The sequence below is a fragment of the Bufo bufo genome, chromosome 2, assembly GCF_905171765.1.
Source record: "Bufo bufo chromosome 2, aBufBuf1.1, whole genome shotgun sequence".
Taxonomy (NCBI): domain Eukaryota; kingdom Metazoa; phylum Chordata; class Amphibia; order Anura; family Bufonidae; genus Bufo; species Bufo bufo.
The window spans coordinates 706,637,957-706,665,322 of record NC_053390.1 but is presented as its reverse complement, the minus strand read 5'-3'; the positions used below and the strand labels follow the sequence as shown (position 1 = coordinate 706,665,322).

The 27,366-nt window shown below is 44.6% G+C and overlaps 1 long non-coding RNA gene across 1 annotated transcript in view; it reads left to right on the top strand.

The window, feature by feature from the left end:
• LOC120990160 overlaps positions 1-27,366 on the top strand; it is a 954,651-nt gene that overhangs the window by 279,005 nt on the left and 648,280 nt on the right. The gene's annotated exons all lie outside the window — the stretch shown is intronic.

Here is a 27,366-nt window from a genome sequence, read left to right as displayed (position 1 = left end):
ATGCATATCTGCCTTGTCGGTATACTAGTGCCGTATACTGACAATAGCCGTAGCAATGTCTCGCAGATAATTTCAAACCTATGGGAACCAGTAGAATGATCTTTATTAGATACTGATCACCTTTGAGCAGTATTGAATGAGGTCCATGCTGACAGTGATGGGGGGTGGGCGGCCACCTGGCTGATCAGACAATGGACATGACTCATCCTTCCTTATACAGGGATGGGGCGTGTGCATTGTCTGCCCAGCCACATTGATTGCCCCGCCCTGTCCTTTGATATCACTTCCAGCATGTTATCACTTCCTGTATCCTTGTCTTGGGCCAGCCCCTTTTACACCTTTTGTTAGTAAATAAAAGTACAGGCTGGGCATGGAGAAGGAGGAGTTGCTCAGAATTTTCAATCAAGATGGTAACACGTGTGTCTATCTCTGACTGGGGCTGAGGGAATAGAGTTTCACCTTTTTCCTTACACAAACTTTGATGCGAGCAGATTACAACTATTAATATTTTCTACAACACTACGGTTTTATCTCCGGCCAAAAAAACGGAAGACTTGCCTGAATGCCGGATCCGTCCTTCAGGTCTGCGCATGCGCAGACCGGTAAAAATGTGAAAAAATGTACAAGACGGATCCGTCTATCCGCATGACAAGCGGAGAGACGGATCCGTCCTTGCAATGCATTTGTGAGACGGATCCGCATCCGGATCCGTCTCACAAATGCTTTCAGTCAGCGGCAGATTGGCGGATCCAGCGGGCATTTATGACGGGGCATGGCCCACTGTCCTATCCTTCTCCAGTGGGCCAGGCTAGCAGACCGGATACAATTATAAGTAAGAGCTCCATAACAAGGACAGTAGAAAAGTAAAGCTACTATACACCAGCACTGGGCAATGTGGAGTCAGTTCTGTGTCAATGCAACCAGGCAAATCTGCTGGCAGGAAGACTGGGTGACAACCTCTGGGATCTTCAGTGGTGGCCATGTTGGTTGTCACCAATCTGTTCAAGAAACAGAATTAAAATACAGCTAAATATAGATGATTTTAGAAATTAAATTGTGATCGCTTAAAGGGTAGCAGTGTTTTCCTGCGCAATCTGTCTACAGTTCTGTTTCCAGTTGGTGGTGGAGAACTAGCTGTTTTCCTGTCTGTCCAGACATAGGACATTGATAAGTAGGGGATCCTGCTCCCCGTCTGTAGCACGGCCACATATGTAATGTAGCAGCAGTGATGGAGGACATTACACAGCAGAAGTAAGTAGTTTAGATGTGAATCCAGCAGCGAAATAAAAGTAAATCACGTACAAACCAGCAGCCTTTGCCCTTCTCCAGCAACCCCTTCCTCCTCCTCCTCTCTCCATAGGCTTCTATATAATCTGATCCCTCAATGAGCTGCAGCCTGTCTGCACTGAACACAGAGCTGAGTTAGGGCTCATGCACACGACCGTGTGCTGTCCGGGCCATGGGGCAGCTGCATGCGGATTGCGGACCCATTCACTTGAATGGGGTCCATGATCTGCATCCGACGGTCGGCACCGCAAAAAAGTAGTGCGTGCACTACCCTTTTTGCGGTGCGGAGACACAGCCAGAAACACCACGGAAGCACTCCGTAGTGCTTCTGTGGGGTTCCAATCTGTGCTTCCACACCGCATCTCCAGGTTTGCGGACCCATTCAAGTGAATGGGTTCGCATCCGTGATGCGGGGTGCACACGGCCAGTACCCCGTGTATTGCGGACCCGCCGTATGCGGACCACAATACGGCCACGGCTGGGCAACGGCCGTGTGCGTGAGCCATTAGTGAAGAGGAGCAGGAGCCTGAAAGCAGGAGAAGGAAGCATCTTTCTGTGATAAGACATATTATGATTTTTTTATATTCACCTATACTATTTTTAAAGGTAATCTGTCACCGGTAAAATTCACTGCCATGTCAGGTTCCTGCATAGTCATCTCTCCTGGTCCTGAGAATCAGGAAGAAGAGGAGGGGCTGGCAGAGGAATCAAGAGGAGGAAGGGTGCACAGAGTGGCTTGGGCTTACCCTCTGTGCACTGCAAGACATAGATCTCTAAGTGAAAGGTATCATTACATTCAGTGGAGCTAGCTGTACAAGGCATAATGTCTTGTTTATCAGACAATTTCCCAACAGACTCCCATTAAATGATCACTATTCTTTGCATAAAATTAATAGACTGTAAGAGACTTTAATACATCTTAGAGAAAAATTCTTCCTATAGTTCACTCTTCTTCACCCATCCCCTTGCTATAGATTTAGGCTACTTTCACACTCGTGGTAAACTTTTCCGGCAGGCTGTTCCAGCACTATAATGGGGACTGGCCGGTCTATCGGTTTCCTACATGTATATACTGTGTATGATGTAATTCTACAATACTGTTGAGGGGGCCCTGACGATAAAATCTTTTAGTCCTCTTCCTGGGTGGGCCCCTTCTGAGTTCGGGCCCCAAAGCAGCCGCTTCCCTTGCTTCCCCTATAGCTACGCCCCTGGGCAGGCAGCAGCGCTTGCCAGCAGAAAGCTGGGGCTGCCTGCCGCTGCTGATTAATATGTAGACCAGAGGTCGCACTACATTTTTTCCAGAAGCCGAGTACAAATTTTGTGGTAATTCACATATATAATGCATAGGCCCATAACGTTATGAGGCTGATATTTCTGTAGGGAAACCATTGATAGTCTCCCATGCAGAAATAAAGACCACTGCTGCCATACACAGCGCCCGCCAGACGTTGCCATACAATTTTTGCGGGGCCATAGAATGGAGCAACGGATGCGAATAGCACACGGAGTGCTATCCGCATGTTTTGCAGCCCCATTGAAGTAAATAGGTCCGCACCTGAGCAGCAAAAAATGCGGCTCGGATGCGGAACCAAACCACGGTCGTGTGAACGAGCCCTAATGTGAAGTTTTAATATAAAAAAAGGATAGTGCATACAAACAATGGGGTTATCAGAGAAAAGACAAAATAAAATACACAGACATATACATACAGTGCAAAATAACAGTTTGTAAAATTAAAGGGATAAAAACAGAACTTAATACGTTATGGGACGGTTAAGTCCAGTTGCCTGGGGAAGCAGAAATATCGGTCAGTCTATCAAGCTAGTGATCCCCGAAGAAATAACAGTTTGCTTTTTTCCCTGCATCTGTTAAAAAGGGCCAGTATCTTCCCCCCATCACCCCCCACCTATGATGTCAGAGGAGGCCAGGGGTATGGTAATGACCTTTTATGACAGTTTTTATGACCACTTGCTGAAAACCAAGTCAGCCTCAAAATAATGGTATTGAAATATCTTTCTGGGTATTCTCCTTAGCAATTTCACATTACCTCCATCCACTCCATCTGAATGTCCCGCACACGTACGTACCAAACACGGCGGAGGTAATGGCAGGATAGATGGAGTTATCTACTGTAATTGCTCCCTGTTAGGCCTCATGCACACGGACGTTTTTTTTTTGCGGTCTGCAAAACGGATTTCCGTTGTTCCGTGACCGTTTTTTCTTCCGTGGGTCTTCCTCGATTTTTGGAGGATCCACGGACATGAAAAAATAGTTGTTTTGGTGTCCGCCTGGCCGTGCGGAGCCAAACGGATCCGTCCTGATTTAGAATGCAAGTCAATGGGACGGATCCGTTTGACGTTGACACAATATGGTGCAATTGCAAACGGATCCGTCCCCCATTGACTTTCAATGTAAAGTCAGGAGTCCCTATTATACCATCGGATCTGAGTTTTCTCCAATCCGATGGTATATTTTAACTTGAAGCGTCCCCATCACCATGGGAACGCCTCTATGTTAGAATATACCATCGGATTTGAGTTAGATCGTGAAAACTCATATCCGACAGTATATTCTAACACAGAGGCGTTCCCATAGTGATGGGGACGCTTCAATTTAGAATATACTAAGAACTGTGTACATGACTGCCCCCTGCTGCCTGGCAGCACCCGATCTCTTACAGGGGGCTGTGATCCGCACAATTAACCCCTCAGGTGCCGCACCTGAGGGGTTAATTGTGCTGATCACAGCCCCCTGTAAGAGATCTGTCCTCCATTGACTTTAAATAGTGTTCAAGACTGATCCGTCTTGGCTATGTTAAAGATAATACAAACAGATCCATTCTGAATGGACGCAGACGTTTGTATTATCTGAATGGATCTGTCTGTGAAGATCCATGACAGATCCACACCAAACGCGAGTGTGAAAAAAGCCTTACACCCGCGCGAAAAACTCACTCGTGGGAAAAGGGCCTAACTAAAACACAGAGACTAAAAGACTAGTTGTCCCTGGGTCTGACATTATAGGGGATGAAGAGGAGGGTGACGCAGAATGGGTGCCACCTCCTTTGTCAGGTGACAGCAGCACCGATGAAGGTAGGCACCCGAGGTAAATGGTGCAGCAGGTCACCAGGGAGCCCAGTGTCAGGGGCTCCACTGGTAATGGCAGCAGGAGTAGGCAGCAGCAGCCAGCTCAACTTGTGCGCACTGAGCCAGAACAGGCGCAAGTCAGCACCAACCCATCTGACGGGAGGTCAGTGCGGAAGTCGCTTGTTTGGGCTTACTTCACCCTGGCAACAGATGATGTCACAATTGGCATTTGTAAGCTGTGCCATGCCAGGGTGAGGAGAGGGAGGTCTGTGGCTCAGCTGGGTAACACTGCCCTCACCCAGCACATGCGAGTCAACCACTGGCGGGAGTGGGAACAGATGCAGGGTGGTCGTAGCAGCAGCGCCACCAGCAGTGTGCAGGGGACAGCAGCTCCTGCCACTGTACTGCAGCCACCCCAACCCCTTCCACCGATTCATTCCCACTCCCCTGCTCCCTCTCCTAGAGGTACTGGTATCGGCAGCCAGACCTCTGCCTCCACTGCACCATCCTCTATCTCCTCCTCCTCTGCCGTCCAGCACCAGCCGTCTGTTGCAGATGCATTTGAACGCCCTTCGCCCCCGGGGACCGACGCGTGCGTTCACTCAATGGGCTCCTGGCAAGGGTCATCGCCCAACATCTGCTGCCCTTCAATCTTGTGGATAGCAATCCATTCAGGCAGATGTTGGAGCAGGCCCAACTTATATGGCGTGTCCCCAGCTGCCATTACTTTGCCAACACCCGTCATCCCTGCCCTACACCAGCACCTTGTGTAGAATGTATCCCTGTTCCTGGATCATTCTGTCAGCTACAGGGTGCATCTGACAATGGATGCTTGGACCAGCAAACATGGGCAGGGACGATACATCAGCTTTATTGCCCATTGGGTGTCCCTCCAAGGCGCCGGGGAGGGATCAGCGGCATCAGAGTTTGTAGTGCCGCCCCAGGGTGTCCAGGGGAGAACTGCTGTTCTCCCGCAAGCCACTGTCTCCACGGCTTCTGAGCCCCCTAGCAAGCATCCCCATTGCTACGCAAGTGTGGGGTACATCCTTTGCCAGGCCTTGCTCCAGCTTGTGAGCTTAGGGGAACGGAGACACACTGGACCTGATGTTCTGGCCACACTACAGGCTCAGGTCTGGAAGTGGCTGTCACCCCGCAGGTTAGAGGCAGGTATGGTTGTCTGTGACAACAGCAGCAACCTACTCGACGCCCTCTATGCTGGCAGTCTTACCCACATGCCCTGCATGGCACATGTCCTCAACCATGTGGTACAGAAGTTCCTCTGCACATACCCAAGGTTGAGTGACATTGTGCAAAGGGTACGGAGGATTGCCAGCCACTTCCGACACTCCCCAACCGCCGCCGCGTCCCTGTCCAAACTGCAGCAGGACAACAGCCTGCCCCCTCACAGGCTGATTGTGAACAGCGTGACGCGGTGGAACTCCACCCTCCACATGCTGGAGAGGTCTTGGGAGCAGCGACAGGCGGTGAGGGAATACCTGCTGGATCTAGGCACTCCAGGGCCATCACACCCACTCCCCTACATCTCTAATGCGGAGTGGGGGCAGCAGGTCTGCCACGTGTTGGCCCCATTTGAGCAGGCGACCAAGATGGTCAGCGGGAAGCATGTCGGCCTCAATGACGTGCACCCCATAGTGTTCCTGCTGGACAGGACACTAGATCGCCTGCTCGAGGCTAGGGAGAGTGCTTTGGTGGAGCAAGAAGAGGCAACAAAGCTCCACCAGGACCGGAACGAGGAGGAGGAAGAATTTGTCGACGTCCAGGAGTCTGGGCCTGGTCAGGAGGGAGAGCCGGTGCTGGGGGCACCGTTAGTCCGGGGGTGGGGCAGCTCCGACCGGGAGCAGCAGCAACAGCAGCAGGAGAACCAAGGGACCAAGAGGTCATAGTCCCGGGCAGCCATGAAGAGCCACAGCGGGCTGTCCTCTTCCCCATGGCTGCCCATATGCTGCGATGCCTCAGGAGGGACCCCCAGATCAGGAAAATTAAGGGGAGGGATGATTATTGGTTGGCCATTCTTTTAGACCCTCGCTGCAAGGGCAAACTGGAGCAGTTCATCCGAGCCAGCCGGAGGAAGGCCCGTATGCAAAACCTGCGGGCCTGTCTGATCAACTGGCTGGAGCAGGCAAACCCTTGGCCTCACCCTCCAGTTCTCCCCGCCCATCTCAGCCAGCAGGTGGCTGGCCCCAGCAGCACCAGCTGAGCAGGTGACCTTATTGGTGAGATGAGGCTGTTCTACCAGTCTGCGCAACCCAGTACCAGAAGCAGCAGCATTAGTCACCACCAGCGGCTGGCCCGCATGGTGGCAGACTACATGGGGTCCGTTGGTGCTTCCGAGCATGAGCACTGACAACCCCATGGAGTACTGGGTTGCCAGGCTGCACACCTGCCGTGAGCTCGATCAGTATGCGCTGGAGTTACTGTCTTGCCCCCCCCTCCAGCGTACTGTCTGAGCAGACAATCAGCGTGCTGATTCCGTGGACAGAGTCCTGGATCGGCAGTGACTTCTTGGCCCCAGCTGTCGGTTCAGGGCGCTGAAGGGTCCCTTGTCCATCCCTCTCCATGGCACTCCCTCCAAAAATCCGTTGTTTTTTAAGTTTCTAATCTTATTTATTGATGTTTTAATTATTTATTTATTTACTTACTTATTTATATAATTTATTTAATGGTGAATTTGTGAATGTTTTTATTGATGTATGTAATTATTTATTTATTTAATGATGAATTTTTAAATTTATATATGTTGGAATGTATTTATATATTTTTATATTTAGTAATTTATTGCAATCATGTATTTCTTGATTAATTGATTTATTGAGGGTAACATTTGTAATATATGTTTTTATTTTTATTTAATCATGTATATTTAGATTTATTTAATTACTTTTTGCATGTTGATCATTTTTTGTATATATGTATCGACTATTTTCTCTAAAAATTATTTGTTATATATCATGTATTTAGACTTTACGTTGCTAATTTATTAATGGATTTTTATTTTTTTATTTTATTTTAAATCCCTTGTTTTTACAATAGCAGTCGACATAAAATTATTGCCTAAAAATTATAATGAACAGTCAATATTACATGGCAAGTGAACTAGAGCACATTGTCTTTTTTATTTATATTAGGCTACATGTACACGACCGTATGCATTTTGCGGTCCACAAATTGCGGATCCGCAAAAAAAAAACGGATGACATCTGTATGCCATCTGTTTTTTTTGGCGGATCCATTGTAACAATGCCTAAAACAGACAAGAATAGGACATGTTGAAATGAATGGGTCCGCATCCTATCCGCAAAAAAAATGGAACGGGCACGGAAACAAAATACGTTCGTGTGCATGAGGCCTATTCAATTAATTGATTATTTTAGCCGTATTACATTGTACCTTATAATCGGCTGTAATTTCAGGACACTGCGCTCAATATGTAAACCATACTGGAAAATAGATCTCTGACATACCAATTGTTGTCACACACACAGCACTCCACACGCACCAGTGTGCTATCGGTTTACATATCAGGCACAATTAGTCTGTAGCAGAACACTGCATTAACGCAGCCTGCCTCACCGTGTGCTGATTCCTCCGAGCCAGAACTTGCTTGCCTTGGGCTGGTTGTGGAAGTGTCCCCAGCTCTGACGTTGGGGTCGGCTTCTCTTCCCCTCGGTCATGACTCTGTCACGGTCCCTGGCTACTGGCGGGGTCCTCGGCGGCTGCCTCCAGTGCGCAGCCTGGTTCATCTATCGCAGGTTATGCTGCCGAATAAGGCTTTAGCTGCGACGCTTGGCTACACACGGGGGGTAGTGTCACACAGCCCGGAGCAGACTTCACCATGGAGGGGCTGACAGACACAGGGGAGCACCTACACTGTCATACAGCAGAGCGGAGTTTGTAGGCTTTTTGGAAGGCAACATGTGTTCTGGAGTGACATCGAACAGCCGTTAAAATTAAGCCACATAACTAATGTATCTGTGCTTCGTCTTTGTGGACTTGACATATAAAATCATATCCTGTTTGTTCGTAATCCACACAACTGTGACACAACTCCCCGTGTGTAGCCAAGCCTCGCAGCTAAAGCCTTATTCTGCATCATGAACTGCAATAGATGAACCATGCTGCGCACTGGAGGCAGCCGCCAGTAGCCAGGGACCGTGACAGAGTCATGACCGAGGGGAAGGGGAACTAACCCCGGCGTCAGAACCAGGGACACTTCCACACCCAGCCCAAGGCATGCAAGTTCTTCACTGGCTTCTGGGCTCTGACTTGGCAGAGGACGGCGAGTTCGTGCCAATGTCCTTAGCCCAGAGTGTGTGCAGCGCCGATCATGTATGGGTGGGTCGACCGGCGGTACACATGCCTCCTCACAGACAAAAGGAGAACGACAGAGCCGCTGCTAAACCCTGCCAGTCCTGCCGCTCTCTGGCTCGGAAGGGATCAGCACATGGTGAGGCAGGCTGCGTTAACGCAGTGTTCTGCTACAGACTAGATGTGCCTGATATGGAAACTGAGAGCAGAAGGGTGCGGGCAGAGTGAATAGCTTATTTTTTACTCATTTATATTGTGCGTTCAGAAGGTAAAATAGCTTTCGCTTAAATCATTTAAACTGAAAATATTGCATTCACTATCCATGTTATCCCATTATTGCTTTATACAATGAACCTACTACTGTAACATGTGTTTTATTCTATTTTTGTTTTTTCCTAGGTCTGGTGGGGGGTCCATTTTCATGGGAACACATTCCTTCTGCAAACTTAGAACCTGCTGCGGTCAGAGGTGTCTTTGTCTACTTTTGGTGTTACCCAGGTCTGGTGGGGGTCCATTCCTGGGAACACATTCCTGCTGCACATTTAGAAGCTGCTGCTGCCTGTCTTGCTGAGTTGGGCCAAGACATGTGTAGGCCTTATACTCGACCGTTACCAAAATCCTGCTGTTGCTGTTGCCTGTCATGATTATGCTGAATTATCTATGGGCCTTTTACCACACTATTACCTGCTGCTGCCTGTCCTGCTAAGTTGGGCCGAGGCATGTGTAGGCCTTAGACTCAACCTTTACCAAAAGCCTGCTGTTGCTGCTGCTGTATGTCATGATCATGCTGATTTATGTGATATGCCTCATACTACACAATTACCTTTACCTGGTGCTGCTGCTGTTGCCTGTCCTGAATCAGCATAGTTAGTCCCATCTATGTTTAGACCTTATAATACAGCGTTAACATTTACCTACTTGGCTCTGTAATGATCCTGCGTAGTTGAGTCTAGAAATTTGTAGTCCTTAATACTACAGAGTTATGATTTACATGATGCTGTCTGACATGATACAGCTTGGTTATGGCCCATCAATTTGTAGGCCTTAAACTGTATTGTTACTACATAGGCACCCAGATGTAATTTATCAAATAGGTATGACCCTCCTATTGGATAATTACTGCATGGGCGATTATCTTTCAGCTGGCAACAAGTTATTTAACCCCGACTAGTGCAATGAGTTGCTTCTCATTTCTTAAACAACCATGTCGAAAGACACATCTAGTGTTCGTGGAAAAGATATTAGTCTGTTTGAGAAGCGTCAAATCATTGGCATGCATCAAGGCGAGAAAACATCTAATGAGATTGCAGAAACTACTAAATTTGGGTGAAGAACTAGCCAACGCATTATTAAAAACTGGAAGGATAGTGCACTGTGGGCCCATCAAATTCGATGAATAAATGTGGCAGGAAAAAAATACTAAATGATCCTGCTTTGCGATCACTTAAACGTTTGGTGAAATGAAATTGAATAAAAACAACAGTAGAACTCAAGGCTATGTGTGATAGTTAAAGTAAGAGCATTTCCACACGCACAATGCAAAGGAAACTCAAGGGATTGGGACTGATCAGCTGTGTAGCCATAAGAAAACCACTAATCAGTGAGGCAAACCAGAAAAAAAGGCTTAAATTTGCTAGGGAGGACTCTGGAGCAATGGAAGAAGGTCAAGTGGTCTAATAAGTCCAGATTTACCATGTTCCAGAGTGGTGGGTGCATCAAGGTAAGAAGATAGGCAGATGAAGTGATGCACCCATCATGCCTAGTGCCTACAGTACAAGCCTGTGGGGGCAGTGCTATGATCTGTGGTTGCTGCAGTTGGTCAGGTCTAGGTTCAGCAACTGTATGTGCTCCAAGAATGAGGTCTGCTGACTTAGAAACATAGAAACATAGAATGTGTCGGCAGATAAGAACCATTTGGCCCATCTAGTCTGCCCAATATATCTGAATCCTATGAATAGTCCCTGGCCCTATCTTATATGAAGGATAGCCTTATGCCTATCCCATGCATGCTTAAACCCCTTCACTGTATTTGCAGCTACCACTTCTGCAGGAAGGCTATTCCATGCATCCACTACTCTCTCAGTAAAGTAATACTTCCTTATATTACTTTTAAACCTTTGCCCCTCTAATTTAAAACTGTGTCCTCTTGTGGTAGTTTTTCTTCTTTTAAATATGCTCTCCTCCTTTACCGAGTTGATTCCCTTTATGTATTTAAAAGTTTCTATCCTGAACTTACTGAATTAACAGGTTATTGCATCAATGGATTTTTTTCTTCCCTGATGGAACTGGCATATTCCAAGATGACAATGCCAGGAGTCATTGTGATAAACTTGTGAAAGAGTGGTTCAGGGAGCATGAGACATAATTTTCACACATGGATTGCCCAGAGTCCAGACCTTAATCCCTTTGAATTTTTTTTATTTTTTTTTTGGGGGGGGACAGGCAGTGCATTTACCTGCTACTGTCTGCCGTTATTATGCAAAGTTATGAGTCGGCATTCTAGTACAGTCAGTGTTAACAAATACCTGTTGATGCTGTCTGTCCTGATCGTGTGGAGACAACCAGCATGGACCACTTATTTTCCATAGGACTTTGTCCAGTATAGAGTATTTGAATTTTCGTAAACTGGTGTGCATGTTTCATATTTGCGTATGTGGTCTGTTCATTATGTATTGTTAATAATTATATAATTATATATATAGAAATACATTTTTTTTTTTATATATATAATCATGCAGTGTTCTGCTTTATTCACAAAGTATAATTGTAAAACATGTAATTTATTTTATAGTTTTGCTGAAATTGGGTTTGGGGAGGCCCAGTTGTGCTTCTCACTGTATCAAGGTGGGGACCGCATGTGGCCTTCCCATGTCAAAAGGTCTTGTGCATTTAACATTGTACACCTGATTGATGAACCTAATAAAAGTTTATTATTTTCTTATTTTCTTTTTTGTTTACATACAGACTTAGGTTCGAACATGGTGTTGTATGTCGTCCTGGAAAGGATGCCTGAATTCCGTGTTGACCTCTCTACATGGTTGGGTGTGACTAGCGTTATACTCATCCGTGTTGTAATCTGGTTTGGTGAATGGAGCCTTATTGCCACATGTATATTTCTATATAAAAATGTATATTTATATGTTAATTATTGACAAATATGTAATGATAATTTGCACATGCTAATTTTATATAAACTTAGCAGTATAAACTGTGGACTATATAATGTTCTTGAAGCCATGTCACGATTTTGAGAGTGATTATACTCATTGCATCACATATTTATGTCTGTAAGGCGGAAGCTATGCTCCGACATGCATAGTTAACAAGACGGGACACTATCTCGGATCCATGCTGGTTAGTTCTTAGCCCACGCGTTACATTTTTTTGTATTGTAACGGATTATTTTTTTTGTTATGACATTTATTTTATTTTTTATATTGTTAGAAATTCTCACTCAGATGAATTAAGCTACTGTTATTAATACACATAGTGTTAGTGAAGTTATTAATCTGTTCACTGTATGAATACTAGTATCAAATGTTCTTATATTTTAAAATTATATTTTATTTATAGAAAATTTAATAAGCATGTTAATTTTGGGTGATGCACGTAATAATATTTTTATGTGAAAAATCACAACATTTGGTATTAAACCTTGAACTTGGCACTATTCACTTTGGTCAATAGTTGAGAAATGTCCCATTGTGTTGACCAAAAAGTTACTTACTGTTTAATAAACACACAATTTCTGTTTAAACTTACGGGGTATTCGGTTTATGTTATCTTATACAGTCAGGTCCATAAATATTGGGACATCAACACAATTCTAAATATTGGGACATCCACCACAATGGATTTGAAATTAAACAAACAAGATGTGCTTTAACTGCAGACTGTCAGCTTTAATTTGAGGGTATTTACATCCAAATCAGGTGAACAGTGTAGGAATTACAACAGTTTGCATATGTGCCTCCCACTTGTTAAGGGACCAAAAGTAATGGGACAGAATAATAATCATAAATCAAACTTTCACTTTTTAATACATGGTTGCAAATCCTTTGCAGTCAATCACACCCTGAAGTCTGGAACGCATAGACTTCACCAGACGCTGGGTTTCATCCCTGGTGATGCTCTGCCAGGCCTCTACTACAACTGTCTTCAGTTCCTGCTTGTTCTTGGGGCATTTTCCCTTCAGTTTTGTCTTCAGCAAGTGAAATGCATGCTCAATCGGATTCAGGTCAGGTGATTGACTTGGCCATTGCATTACATTCCACTTCTTTCCCTTAAAAAACTCTTTGGTTGCTTTTGCAGTATGCTTTGGGTCATTGTCCATCTGCACTTTGAGGCGCCGTCCAATGAGTTCTGAAGCATTTGGCTGAATATGAGCAGATAATATTGCCCGAAACACTTCAGAATTCATCCTGCTGCTTTTGTCAGCAGTCACATCATCAATAAATACAAGAGAACCAGTTCCATTGGCAGCCATACATGCCCACGCCATGACACTACCACCACCATGCTTCACTGATGTGGTGGTATTCTTAGGATCATGAGCAGTTCCTTTCCTTCTCCATACTCTTCTCTTTACATCACTCTGGTACAAGTTGATCTTGGTCTCAGCTGTCCATAGAATGTTATTCCAGAACTGTGAAGGCTTTTTTAGATGTTGTTTGGCAAACTCTAATCTGGCCTTCCTGTTTTTGAGGCTCACCAATGGTTTACATCTTGTGGTGAACCCTCTGTATTCACTCTGGTGAAGTCTTCTCTTGATTGTTGACTTTGACACACATACACCTACCTCCTGGAGAGTGTTCTTGATCTGGCCAACTGTTGTGAAGGGTGTTTTCTTCACCAGGGAAAGAATTCTTCGGTCATCCACCACAGTTGTTTTCTGTGGTCTTCCGGGTCTTTTGGTGTTGCTGAGCTCACCAGTGCGTTCCTTCTTTTTAAGATGTTCCAAACAGTTGTTTTGGCCATGCCTAATGTTTTTGCTATCTCACTGATGGGTTTGTTTTGTTTTTTTCAGCCTAATGATCGCTTGCTTCACTGATAGTGACAGCTCTTTGGATCTCATCTTGAGAGTTGACAGCAACAGATTCCAAATGCAGATAGCACACTTGAAATGAACTCTGGACCTTTTTTTCTGCTCATTGTAATTGGGATAATGAGGGAATAACACACACCTGGCCATGGAACAGCTGAGAAGCCAATTATCCCATTACTTTTGGTCCCTTAACAAGTGGGAGATATATGCAAACTATTGTAATTCCTACACCGTTCATCTGATTTGGATGTAAATACCCTCAAATTAAAGCTGGCAGTCTGCAGTTTAAGCACATCTTATTCGTTTCATTTCAAATCCATTGTGGTGGTGTATAGAGCCAAAAATGTTAGAATTGTGTCAATGTCCCAATATTTATGGACCTGACTGTATATTGGACTATTTTATATTGGCCTTTACAATCTTAAACAAAGAAATTAGATTAAAAAAATGAATGTGAAAAATATTTAAGTTTTTACCCGTGGGAGAACACTCCTGATGTAACCGAAGAACAAACATGCGGCTGTTGGGGTAGTATAATTTTTTTATCGTTATTTACCCCGTCTGCCGGGGGCACATTCCTGGGAACACTTTCCTGCTGCAAACTAATAACATGCTGCTGTCTGTTCCTGCTGAGTTAGGCAGAGCTATGTGTAGGCCTTAAACTACAATGTTAAATAACCATCTGCCTGCTGCTATTGTCCTGATGTTCTTAGTTATGTGTAGGCAGTTTACTCCCCCGTTACCAATGATTTCTGCTATTATAATGATCTAATGATCCTTCAGAGTTATGTGTAGGCCTTATACTCCACTGTTATCAATGACTGCTGCTATTATAAAGATCCTTCAGAGTTATGTGTAGGCCTTAGACTCCACCGTTACCAATGACTGCTGCTATTATAATGATCCTTCAGAGTTATGTGTAGGCCTTATACTCCACCGTTACCAATGACTGCTGCTATTATACTGATCCTTCAGAGTTATGTGTAGGCCTTATACTCCACCATTACCAATAAATGCTACTATTATAATGATCCTTCAGAGTTATGTGTAGGCCTTATACTCCACTGTTACCAATCACTGCTGTTATTATACAGATCCTTCAGTTATGTGTAGGCCTTATACTGCACTGTTACCAATGACTGCTGCTATTATCCTGATCCTTCAGAGTTATGTGTAGGCCTTATACTCCACCGTTACCAATGACTGCTGCTATTATAATGATCCTTCAGAGTTATGTGTTGGCCTTATACTTCACAGTTACCAATGAGTGTTTCTATTATAATGATCCTACAGAGTTATGTGTAGGCCTTATTCTCCACCGTTACCCATCACTGCTGCTATTATCCAGATCCTTCAGAGTTATGTGTAGACCTTATACTTTACCGTTACCAATGACAGCTGCTATTATCCTGATCCTTCAGAGTTATGGGTATGCCTTATACTCCACCATTACCAATGACTGCTGCTATTATAATGATCCTTCAGAGTTATGTGTAGGCCTTATACTCCACCAATACCAATAACTGCTGCTATTATAATCATTCTTCAGAGTTATGTGTAGGCCTTATACTCCACCGTTACCAATCATTGCTGCTATTATCCTGATCCTTCAGAGTTATGTGTAGGCCTTATACTCCAGTTACCAATGACTGCTGCTATTATCCTGATCCTTTAGAGTTATGTGTAGACCTTATACTTCACAGTTACCAATGAGTGCTGCTATTATAATGATCCTACAGAGTTATGTGTAGGCCTTATTCTCCACCGTTACCAATGACTGCTGCTATTATCCTGATCCTTCAGAGTTATGTGTAGGCCTTACACTCCACCATTTCTATGTACCTGCGGCTGCAGTATGTCATGATAATGATGAGTTTGGGCTTGACTAAAGGGTCCTTACTGTAACACTATTGGTTAAAATAAAATAGAAACCATAACATTATAAAAAAAAACAATAAGTTATAAGTTAACTAGAAAACCTTTATATTAACATTTAACATTATCAAAAAGCATTATATTTACAATTAAAACTATGGCAAAGCTTTAAGTTGGTCATGGAGGTTATTGTGCTTCTCCTCCAGCTTCATTACTTTGTGTGAAAATTGGAGTTTCAGCTCCCGTAGCATCTTTAGAGCTTGGTGGTGCTCCCACTGCAGCTGTAAGATATTTTATTTTTTATTTTTCATTTTTATTAGTATTGTGTAAAAAAATTTAAATACATTTCTGATCAGATTAAAAGCCAATTAGTGATTAGTGTATAAAGCCGATGACAATTTGCATCTTAATTCATTATATAGTTGTTTAGTTAGGAATAGTTCATTAGCGTCTAGTGTTATTTAGTAGTTAAGTTAATGGTTTTTATGTAGATTAATTAATTAGTGTATAGTGTTGCTGTTTTATATTACTGGAGTGTTTGTTATACCTTCACCGTTGCCTTTTATTTTTTTAATAATATTTCTACCATTTTATAGATAAAGATTAATATTGCTGTGTGCACTTTAGTAGCCCAAAGGGATGAATCATGGATGGTCGGTATGTCTCACTGAGAATATATACCTCATTGAGATAATTCCCGGGAATCAGTACGCCAGTAACACTAGATTACTGGGATGTTATCATTAAAGTGGATTTTGGGTCTGGGTTTTAGGCATGACCAAAAACAATGGGTGTGTCAGGTCACTCCCATACTCCATCCAGGGTTTTCATAAAGGTGTGGTTAAAAAGGCTGGGAGATAAAGTGTAGACATGAGATCTAAACACTGAAAAATCTGAGAGAGGAACATGATCTCTGAAAGACTGTAAAGAGTGTTGAGATACTACTGTTTTGGTACCCTGCTTGGACTGAACTCAAAGTGTGGGACTTTATGTTATCCAATATGTGTGGGCTGAAGAAAGATTAAAGGTAAAGCTTGAACATGTTTATTATTGTTTGCTGCAATAAACTGTGCCTGTGGTGAAGACTAAACTGACACCTGTGTGTGTGTGCGAACAGTGACTGAGTTATAACACCCACAGCACATATTTACCCTCCTGGCGGGGGGTTGTCACAACCTCTTCCCCGTCCTCCTCGTGAGAAGCTGGGGGTGGTGAAGCGGGGTGGTGTGAGGCTCCGGCCTCCTCAGCCTCCATCACTTGACCCACATCAGGTGGGGTAGGGGCATTCTGCTGCCCAGAGGGTCTGGCATGCTCCTCCTCCTCCTCAGAAGCAGAGACCTTCACCACCGCCTTTCTGGAAGTCCTGCGGCGGATGCAGGGAACAGAAACATCTATAATATGTCACGTGACGTGAGCTTGAGGGCGGATCCTTCCAAGTGGAATGTTTGTTTGGCTAGCCAAAAAAGTCCAGTAAAGGATTAAACTTCAGAAAAGTCCTTCTTGGGTAGACAGGAATCAACCATACGCGTTTCCGGATCCACTCTTGGCCCCTTCTTCAGTAGTAACCTGTCATAATAATCATCCCTCCTTTTTATATTGAATTTGGGCTATTTTCTAAACCTGGAGTGTATGTTGGTTTCAAAATCTGAAATGGGGTATATCTACCATCTTGTTTTCCTACTTTATACATTAAAATCCACTTGCAAAGTGATAGATTAAAAGAAACCATATATATTTATGCATATCATAGATTGGGTCACAAAATTCTTCAAAAATACATAAAAAGCGCATATGCGTTTTCCATGCGTTTCTGATGCGCTTTTTCTGAAAATTGCGTTTTTTGTCTCAATATTGCTTAAATGACCCCAATATGGTTCTCTATGAACAGTTTTTCAACCATCACAAAGGAACTTAGATTATAACTTGAAACATCAACTCTGTACTACGGATCAAAGAGTATTGATTCCACGTATCCCATATATGGTAGGTGGAGGGACGCCTCATGGAAAGGGGAGACCAAGAGTGCGTGAAGCAAAGCACCTCCGGTCTCACAGCAGCCGAGAGGCATCCATCCACAAAATGTGGTTCCCATCAAATATAAAATATATAGATATATAAAATATAAACATAAAGGATATACATAGAGAGTGGACTTTATCTCACGCCAGTCAGAAAACAGTTATATACAAATGTTCTTGGCATACTTGTGTGCTGATGTGAAGGAGTGGAGGCCCCACAACAAGGGGGGACCAGAGTGCGTAAAAACAAAGCACCTCTGGTCTCCCATCGCTGGGGGGCGTCCACCTACAAAAATCCAAACACCTCCAATTCCGCATTCAAACCCCCAGGTACCAATGTGTTAAAATCAAAGATAAATCTAGACTCTACACGGGACATTTTTTTTAATAAAGTCCCCACCCCTCCAATCTGGGTTGACACTTCGTATAGCAGCAAATGGGAGGCCAGTCGGATCTTGATTGTGGTACGTTTTAAAGTGTTTAGAAACTGTATGGTTTTCAAAACCGTTTCTAATCTTTGTCACATAGAAACATAGAATGTGTCGGCAGATAAGAACCATTTGGCCCATCTAGTCTGCCCAATATACTGAATACTATGAATAGCCCTTGGCCCTATCTTATATGAAGGATGGCCTTATGCCTATCCAATGCATGCTTAAACTCCTTCACTGTATTTGCAGCTACCACTTCTGCAGGAAGGCTATTCCATGCATCCCCTACTCTCTCAGTAAAGTAATACTTCCTGATATTACTTTTAAACCTTTGCCCCTCTAATTTAAAACTATGTCCTCTTGTAGCAGTTTTTCTTCTTTTAAATATTCTTTCCTCTTTTACCTTGTTGATTCCCTTTATGTATTTAAAAGTTTCTATCATATCCCCTCTGTCTCGTCTTTCTTCCAAGCTATACATGTTAAAGGGACACTGACAGGCCCAATTAGCATATTTAGGCATATATATGTCAGTACAGGTCTTATAAAGTCTATTAAAATCATATAAGTATCCCCCCTGTCCACCTTATAAATACCGAAATATTAAGTTTTATAACCTGCTTGTCCGGTCACAAATCTGCCCAAGGGGCGGCGTTTCATCTGAAAATGCGCCCAGCCAGCCGCTCCCAACTGCCGTCTGAAGCCCCGCCCAGCTCATCAATATTCACTTTGCTGGGTGGCGGCTACAACTCTCCCGACTCAAGATTCTGCACACAGCCCATTCGATCCTCTGGGCACGTCCTCCGTCCAATCTTCAGCGCATGCGCCCGGCCGGGGTCACATCGCGCCTGCGTACAGAGCGCTGCAGCCCCTGCTTTATGCGCATGCGCCGGGCACTTGAGTCGGGAGAGTTGTAGCCGCCGCCCAGCGAAGTGAATATTGATGAGCTGGGCGGGGCTTCAGACGGCAGTTGGGAGCGGCTGGCTGGGCGCATTTTCAGATGAAACGCCGCCCCTTGGGCAGATTTGTGACCGGACAAGCAGGTTATAAAACTTAATATTTCGGTATTTATAAGGTGGACAGGGGGGATACTTAGATGATTTTAATAGACTTTATAAGACCTGTACTGACATATATATGCCTAAATATGCTAATTGGGCCTGTCAGTGTCCCTTTAAGGTCCTTTAATCTTTCCTGGTAAGTTTTATCCTGCAATCCATGTACTAGTTTAGTAGCTCTTCTCTAAACTCTCTCCAAAGTATCAATATCCTTCTGGAGATATGGTCTCCAGTACTGCGCACAATACTCCAAATGAGGTCTCGCTAGTGCTCTGTAGAGCAGCATGAGCACCTCCCTCTTTCTACTGGTAATGCCTCTCCCTATACACCCAAGCATTTTGCTAGCATTTCCTGCTGCTCTATGACATTGTCTGCCTACCTTTAAGTCTTCTGAAATAATGACCCCTAAATCCCTTTCCTCAGATACTGAGGTTAGGACTGTATCACTGATTTTATATTCTGCTCTTGGGATTTTACGCCCCAGGTGCATTATCTTGCACTTATCAACATAAAATTTTGGTTGCCAGATTTTTTACCATTCCTCTAGTTTTTCTAAATCCTTTTCCATTTGGTGTATCCCTCCAGGAACATCAACCCTGTTACAAATCTTTGTGTCATCAGCAAAAAGACACACCTTACCATCGAGGCCTTCTGCAATTTTGCTGATAAAGATATTAAACAATATGGGTCCCAGAACAGATCCCTGAGGTACCCCACTGGTAACAAGACCATGGTCTGAATATACTTCATTGACTACAACCCTCTGTTGTCTGTCCCTCAGCCACTGCCTAATCCATTTAACAATATGGGAGTCCACGCACAAAGACTGCAATTTATTGATAAGCCTTCTATGTGGGACAGTATCAAAAGCCTTACTAAGGTCCAGATAAGCGATGTCTACTGCACCTCCGCCATCTATTATTTTAGTCAGGCAATCAAAAAAATCAATAAGATTAGTTTGACATGATCTCTCTGAAGTAAACCCATGCTGTTTTTCATCCTTCAATCCATGGGATTTTAGATGTTCCACAATCCTCTCCTTAAGTATGGTTTCCATTAATTTCCCCACTATCGATGTCAGGCTTACTGGCCTATAGTTGCCCGATTCCTCCCTACTACCTTTTGTCACGGGGACGGGGAACTCAGACACACAGATAAACCAACAACCAGGCTCTAGGCGAGAAGCAGGGGAAGGATCACCTCCTAGCTAAACCCTGACCTCTTTCCCTGCACTGCTCAGCCCACATTCAGACCTTGAAGATAGGAATGATGTGTCCTCGTGCCTGGGCTAAAACACCCTAGATTCCCTGAGATGGTGAAAAGGGGAAAAGGAGCAGCTTGCTCGCACAGAACCTGGATGGGAAAGATGACACAAACACAACCTAGACAGCAATCAACAAAACTGAAACCACACTTATCTTTACTGAGCTGGAACAGACAACCTTCCTTCCTTCCTTCCTTGCTTCCAAGGCCAGACTGATTTCTATAACCCGCTCAGAACACTGGACTAGAGTGATATTTAAACCAATGACCCCACCCAGTGCACCTGATGGGAGGTGGGTCCAGCACGACTCCAAAACAAAACAAAACTAAACACGTGCTGCTATTCTGGCCGACCTCCGCACATAGTCAGAGCAGGGCATGACAGTACCCCCCTTCTACGGGGTACCTCCAGACACCCCGGACCAACCTTATCCGGATGGGATCTATGAAAAGCCTTTACCAATCGGCTGGCACTGACATCCAGCGCCGGAACCCACGTCCTCTCCTCAGGGCCGTATCCCCTCCAGTGTACCAGGTACTGAAGGGAACCCCAAAGAACTCTAGAGTCGAGAACCCTGGAGATCTCGAACTCCAAATTTCCATCAACCAGAAGGGGAGGAGAAGGCAATGGCGATGGTTCCACTGGTTTCACGTATTTTTTTAGTAAAGACCTGTGGAACACATCATGGATCCTCCAAGTCTGCGGAAGATCCAGCTGAAACGCTACTGGATTGATCACCACAGATATTTTGTACGGACCAATAAATCTTGGACCCAGTTTCCAAGATGGCACTCTCAATTTAATATTTTTAGTGGACAACCACACCAGATCACCCACACACAGGTCCGGACCAGTCACACGTCTCTTGTCAGCCATTCGCTTATACCTCTCACCCATCTTCTCTAAATTCCCTTGGATCCTCCGCCAGATAGAGGACAAGGCAGAAGAAAATCTCTCCTCCTCTGGCATCCCAGAGAAACCAGTCCCAGAAAAGGTACCAAACTGAAGATGAAAACCGTATGCACCAAAAAATGGCGACTTACCGGTGGACTCCTGCCTACGGTTATTCAAAGCAAATTCTGCTAGGGACAAGAATGAGGACCAGTCCTCCTGATTCTCAGCCACAAAGCACCTCAAGTAGGTCTCCAGGTTTTGATTAGTACGCTCTGTCTGTCCATTCGACTGCGGATGAAAAGCCGAAGAGAACGAAAGTTGAATGCCCAGCCGAGAACAGAACGCCCTCCAAAACCTGGAGACAAACTGCGTGCCCCTATCAGAGACCACATCCGAAGGAATACCATGCAATTTCACAATATTATCCACAAAAATCTGCGCAAGAGTCTTGGCGTTAGGCAGACTAGTTAAAGATATAAAGTGAGCCATTTTACTGAAATGGTCAACTACCACCAAATTTACTGTTTTCCCGGAGGAACTCGGCAGATCCGTAATAAAGTCCATAGACAAATGCGTCCAAGGACGAGACGGAATTGACAATGGAAGAAGTGAACCAGCCGGTCGAGTATGAGCAACCTTTGACCGAGCACAGGTCTCACAAGCTGCCACGTAATCTTCAATGCTCTTACGTAACCCTGGCCACCAGAACCTCCGAGACACCAGATCACAGGTGGACTTACCACCAGGATGTCCAGCAAGGACAGTATCGTGATGTTCCTTGAATACCTTGTATCGCAGGCCTTCAGGAACAAACAACCTCCCTGGGGGACAAGAACCAGGAGCCCCCTCCTGAGCTCCCAACACCTCCATCTCCAATTCGGGGTACAGAGCGGAGACCACCACCCCATCAGCTAAAATCGGAGCAGGATCCTCTGAATCACCTCCCCCAGGAAAGCTGTGAGACAAGGCATCCGCCTTGACGTTCTTAACCCCTGGGCGAAAGGTAACCACAAAATTGAACCTGGTAAAAAACAGTGACCATCTGGCCTGTCTAGGGTTCAGACGCTTGGCAGATTGCAAGTAAGCCAAATTCTTATGGTCTGTATATACCGTAACGGGGTGAGACGCCCCCTCCAACCAGTGACGCCATTCCTCAAAGGCCAACTTGATAGCCAGCAACTCTCTATCTCCAACATCATAATTCCTCTCGGCGACCGAGAGCTTCTTGGAGAAAAAAGCACACGGGACCCATTTGCCAGGAGATGGACCCTAGGACAGCACCGCTCCAACCCCCACTTCAGATGCATCAACCTCCACTACGAATGGCTGAGACACATCGGGCTGCACCAGAATGGGAGCAGACGCAAAACGCTCCTTAATAGCCGAAAAGGCCTGCAATGCCTCATCCGACCAGACAGAGGCGTCGGCGCCCTTCTTGGTCATATCAGTGAGAGGTCTTACAATGGTAGAATAGTTTGAAATAAATTTTCTATAATAATTAGTAAACCCCAGGAACCTCATCAAAGCTTTCTGATTCTCTGGTCGGTTCCACTCCAGAACCGCCCGGACCTTTTCGGGGTCCATACGAAAACTAGAGTCAGAAAGCAGATATCCCAAGAACGGAAGCTCCTGCACCGAAAACAAACATTTCTCCAATTTAGCATATAATTTATTCTCCCAAAGGATCGTCAAGACCTGTCTCACATGATCCTGATGAGTCTTCAGATCAGGAGAGTAAATTAAAATGTCATCCAAATAAACCACCATGAATCTCCCCACCAAATGGTGAAAAATGTCATTGACGAATCGCTGAAAAACTGCTGGCGCGTTCGTCAACCCAAAAGGCATAACCAGATTCTCAAAATGACCCTCGTGCGTATTGAATGCCGTTTTCCACTCATCCCCCTCCTTGATTCTGATCAGATTGTAGGCCCCTTTCTAATCCAACTTGGAGAACACCTTGGCTCCAACAATCTGATCAAAAAGGTCAGAGATCAAAGGCAGGGGATATGGATCCCGGACCGTAATACGGTTCAATTCCCGGAAATCCAAACACTGTCTCAGCGATCCATCCTTTTTTTTTTTACAAAGAACAAGCCTACTGCCACCGGAGACTTAGATGGCCTAATATGACCTTTTGCCAAACTCTCGGCGATATACTTTCGCATAACCTCTCTTTTGGGTTGAGAAAGGTTGTAAAGCCGAGACTTTGGCAACTTAGCCCATGGGATGAGATTAACTGGACAATCATAGTCACGATTAGGGGGCAATTCCTGAGCCCCACCCTCCGAAAAGAAAATCCACAAAATCTGAGAGATACTGAGGTAAAGCCGTAGTGGACATACCAGCGATAGATGTGCCAAGACAATTATCCGAACAAAACTCACTCCAACCAATGATTTGTCTCGCTTGCCAATCTATAATTGGGATATGTTTAGTCAACCATGGTAACCCCAAAACTATAGGAGCTGGCAAATCCTTCATGACAAAACAAGACATAATCTCAACATGTGAATCACCCACCCTTAAGTGAATACCATGAGCAATGTGAGTAAGACTCCTTTGAGAAAGAGGGGAAGAATCAATTGCAAAAACCAGAATCTCTTTTTCTAAAGTGCAAGTACTTAGACCCAGATTTTGAAGAAAGAGAGAGTCAATTAGGTTTACCCCAGCACCACAGTCAAGGAATACTTCCACAAAAATCTTTCTTGACTCTAGCGCCACCACAGCTGGAAGGAGAAAGCAGGAACTGCAGGGAGCTTGCATACCTGCCTGCTCCAACACACCATTCACACCACCAAGAGTCAGGAAAGTTTTTTTTGTTCTTTTTCTCTTCCACCTGCGGTTTAACAAAAGGACAAGCAAAAATAAAATGACCACTTTTCCCACAGTAGTAACACAGTTTGTGCAATTTCCTAAAGTCTCTACTATCAGAACGGCAAGAAACCTGACCCAGCTGCATGGGTTCCTCCGCTACCCCAGAGCTACCTGTAACATCACCCTGGGAAGCAGTAGAGACGAAACCACTCACAGAAGGGATCCCTAGCGCGGAGGAAGCCCTACACCTTTCTCTAATACGTCTATCTAACCGTACTGCTAAAGACATTGCATTCTCCAAAGAATCTGGGTACTCATGAAAAGCAAGGGCATCTTTCTATCTCTCAGATAACCCCTGACAAAACTGACTATGTAACGCGGGATCATTCCACTCTGATTAGGTAGCCCATCTCCTAAACTCAACACAGTAAGCCTCTGCAGTATGTTCACCCTGAAATAAATTACGTAATCTCGATTCCGCCATCGAGACCCGATCTGGGTCATCGTAGATTAATCCCAGGGCCTTAAAAAATTCCTCCATCGACCGGAGGGCCCAAGAATCAGAGAAAAGCCCCAGGATTGCCCTTTAAGCAGAAATGATTATACCTATCCTCTGACTCTCATTACCTGACGACGATGGACGCAGCTGAAAATACAATTTGCAAGACTCTCTAAAACGGATAAAGTCATCCGTACCCCCTGCAAATCGATCAGGAAGAGCCACTTTTGGCTCCACACAAATTTGACCTGCACCTGATGCCAGAGCATTCTGACACCGTGTGACCGAACTACGCAGATCCGCAACCTCTATGGATAATCCCTGCATGCGGTCAACCAGTGCATCAATTGACGCCATCACAAAACCGCAGAGTAATGGCAGTCACAATAGGGCGGGTTATAATGTCACGGCGGACGGGGAACTCAGACACACAGATAAACCAACAACCAGGCTCTAGGCGAGAAGCAGGGGAAGGGTCACCTCCTAGCTAAACCCTGACCTCTTTCCCTGCACTGCTCAGCCCACATTCAGACCTTGAAGGTAGGAATGATGTGTCCTCGTGCCTGGGCTAAAACACCCTAGATTCCCTGAGATGGTGAAAAGGGGAAAAGGAGCAGCCTGCTCGCACAGAACCTGGATGGGAAAGATGACACAAACACAACCTAGACAGCAATCAACAAAACTGAAACCACACTTATCTTTACTGAGCTGGAACAGACAACCTTCCTTCCTTCCTTCCTTGCTTCCAAGGCCAGACTGATTTCTATAACCCGCTCAGAACACTGGACTAGAGTGATATTTAAACCAATGACCCCACCCAGTGCACCTGATGGGAGGCGGGTCCAGCACGACTCCAAAACAAAACAAAACTAAACACGTGCTGCTATTCTGGCCGACCTCCGCACATAGTCAGAGCAGGGCATGACACCTTTCTTGTGAATGGGGACATTTGCCAATTTCCAATATTCTGGGACGACTCCTGTTGCCAGTGATTGGTTAAATAAATCTGTTAATGGTTTTTCTAGTTCGCCGCTGAGCTCTTTTAATAGCTTTGGGTGTATCCCATCAGGCCCCTGTAAATTATTTGTATTAATTTTAGACAGCGTACTTAGAACCTCTTCCTCTGTAAAGACACATGCATCAAAAGATTCATTAGTCTTTACTAACCGAGGTCCTTTTCCTTAATTTTCCTTTGTAAAAACTGAACAGAAGTATTCATTGAGGCAGTCAGCTAGTTCTTTATCTTCTTCCATATACCTTCCTTCTTTTGTTTTTAATTTGGTAATTCCTCGTTTTAGTTTCCTTTTTTCATTTATGTATCTGAAGAATGTCTTATCGCCTTTTTTCACTGACTGAGCTAATTTCTCTTCTGCCTGTGCTTTAGAAGCTCTTATAACTTGTTTGGCCTCTCTCTGCCTAATCTTATAAATTTGCCTGTCATCCTCGTTTTTTTTTTTTATAATTACTAAATGCTTTTTGTTTTTAATGATTTTGGCCACTTCTGTTGAGTACCACAGTGGTCTCTTCCTTTGTTTGCTTTAACTGACAAGCCTAATGCAATTTTCTGTTGCCTTCAATAGTGCCACTTTTAAGTAGTCCCATTTCTCCTGGACTTCATTGAAACTGTTCCAATCTGATAGGGACTCGTATACCACTAATCTAATTTTAGAAAAGTCAGCTTTTCTAAAATCTAAAACTTTTGTTTTTGTGTGGTGTGACTCATTGTACTTATAGTAAACCACACTGACTGGTGATCACTAGATCCCAAGCTTTCCCCTACAGTAATATCAGATACCAAATTCCCATTTGTGAATACTAAATCTAAAATGGCCTCCTTCCGGGTTGGCTCCTGAACTACTTGCTGTAGAGATAATCCCAGTAGGGAATTTAGAATATCTGTACTCCTGGCAGAAATAGCTATTTTGGTTTTCCAGTTTACACCAGGAAGATTAAAGTCTCCCATAATGATAACTTCCCCCTTCAATGTCATTTTAGCTATTTCCTCAACTAGTAGATCATCTATTCTAATTCTTTGACTTGGCTAGGTGGTCTATATATCACACCTATGTAAGCCGTGTACCGGAGTCACAGACAAGGAAAGCGACACTGACACCAGCTTAATATGCAAGAACAGAAAACTTTACTTAGACAACAAGTAATAACCTAAGCATCACCAAAGCAATACAAACATGCATAGAAACGCTATATCCTGGACCCACAGTCAATGTCCCTGTCTACTAGACAGGCCTAGCCGATGGCGGACACAGCAGAGCCTGCAAGTCGTGCTGTGCCGCTACAGAGGACACCCCTAGCCGGTGGCAAAACGCAGCAGAGCCCGCAAGTCAATAACTGCGCTGCAGTCCAGTACAGTACAGCCTAGCAAACAATATAATCCTAACTAGCTAACTAATGCTAGGCCTAGGCTAGTCTCTGTAACTTCAGGCGCCACACAATATATTACAATCAGTAACCAAGTGTACTGACCTGCATCCGTTCTGGGCCTGAGGATGCAGCCTACCAGAGATGGCCACCAACTTCTCAGCAACCGTGCGGCCTTGCTTGATGATGAGGCCTTCTGTCCACACACTGAACTGGTCTTCCTGGGGCAACCTCTCTTTCAAAAGAGCTGGATACAGAAAGGATATAACAGCTACTCTCCTTCTTCTGAGTGTCCATTAACTGCCGGACATCTGCAAGCCAGGATGGAATCGGATTCAGTCCCTCACAGCACAATCCTTCCACCATGCCAGATCAATACTTCCTGATTCAC